The sequence below is a fragment of the Orycteropus afer genome, unplaced genomic scaffold, assembly GCF_000298275.1.
Source record: "Orycteropus afer afer isolate SDZICR_OR568_19922 unplaced genomic scaffold, OryAfe1.0 scaffold00298, whole genome shotgun sequence".
Classification (NCBI taxonomy): Eukaryota; Metazoa; Chordata; class Mammalia; order Tubulidentata; family Orycteropodidae; genus Orycteropus; species Orycteropus afer.
This window is the reverse complement of record NW_006921885.1, coordinates 3,548,151-3,549,727: the sequence shown is the minus strand read 5'-3', so window position 1 is coordinate 3,549,727 and position 1,577 is coordinate 3,548,151. Positions and strand designations below refer to the sequence as shown.

Sequence of the window (1,577 nt, the reverse complement as noted above, 5' to 3'; positions counted from 1 at the left end):
AGAGACTATTCCCCAAGGCTTCTCCTTATATACAGGAAGCAGAACACATCCCAAGGCAGCTACTCAGCTACTTACAGTAGATTTCATCATGGAGTTGATTACCAGTCTCATTATGGGGAATACTACATCCAGCTGCCTAGACATTCAACCAGGCCCAACCAAGTTGACACACAAACTTAACTGCCACATGTAGTAAGCAATTTTTTTCAAATGTTAATATCTAATTATGAAAAATGTAAATTCTAAGACTGTATACAAACAAATCTGTCCTGGAAGAAGCACAGCAAGAATGCTCCTTGTAAGCGAGAAAGGCCAGAATTCGTTTGACCTACTTTGGTCATGTGATAAAAAGGGACCATTCCCTGCAGAAGGATATCATGCTTGGTAAAGTGGAGGGTCAGCAAAAAAGGGGAAGACCCTCAACAAGATGGATTGATATGGTGGCTGCAAGGATGGGCTCAAGTATAACCAGAATTGTGAAGGTGGTACCTGACTGGACAGTGTTTTGTTCTGTTGTACATAGGATCACTACCTTGACAGCACCTAACAACAACAACAACATATCTATAAATTTTATCCCTGGAAATAAAAGTAGCATTTGTTAAATGTACACAGTAAATATGGATAAATTTGCATGCTATCCTTCTATGGTGGCCATGCTAATCATCTCTGTATTCCAATTTTAGTATATGTGCTGCTGAAGCAAATGCTAGTATTTTAAAAAATAAACATACTACAATAGAAAATATCAAAGTGAACTACATATAGTAAAGGTCAATATTGTTTTATGAGACTTTGTTTTACTTACATATATGGGTACATAGGTGCAGGTCATGATGTAGAGTTTATTTCATACTGTAGATTCTGCTAACAAATGTTTGAAAGCTACTCACATAATGGACAAAATATTGGAAAGTGGATCAAGATACTTGGTTCTAGTCTTTGCTCTTCCAGCAACCCTGTGTGAGCTTGGTCTCAGGGCCTCTATTTCCTTATCTTAAAAAATGTGAAAGTTGGGCTAGATTATTTTTTACATACTTCCTTTTAAGATTCTGTAATTCTGGCCATTCTTTCATGTCATCAATGAAACACAAGAGAGTTTCAGAGGGGAAGATGGGTGGAGAGAAGTGGCAAGAACAGTAAGGAATACTGAGCCAGCTGTAGTCTCATGACTTTGCACCCAGCAGCAGCTGCCCTATTGTTCATTCTTGCTTTTTGTCATCACAGTGGTAGCACCCCAAGATGCTGCTGACACAAAGGTATGAATGATGGCCGTAAATAAAGCCAACTTGGAAGCCTATGGACAACACTGGAGATGGAGATTGTCAAACATACACACCTGGTACCAAACTTGGCACTGTTTGGGCTCAGAAGCAGTTTTTGATGATGATAAGCATCCTGAAAATTCCAAGTGAGAAGCAAAGGAAAGACAAATCAAATAGAATGAATTGAAACTTAGCAGCCATATTGCCTCTGCAATCTAAGTGACCCTGGAGTAATAAAGACTTTCCAATGAAAGACATAATGGGAAGGGGATTCAATTTCAGAAAATATGCAATGTGAAATGTTTAGTGTAA

The 1,577-nt window shown here is 38.5% G+C and overlaps 1 pseudogene; it reads right to left on the bottom strand.

Moving 5' to 3' along the window:
* Positions 1 to 605: 605 nt before the first annotated feature.
* On the bottom strand, positions 606 to 706 carry LOC122151096 (annotated as a pseudogene).
* Positions 707 to 1,577: the final 871 nt, after the last annotated feature.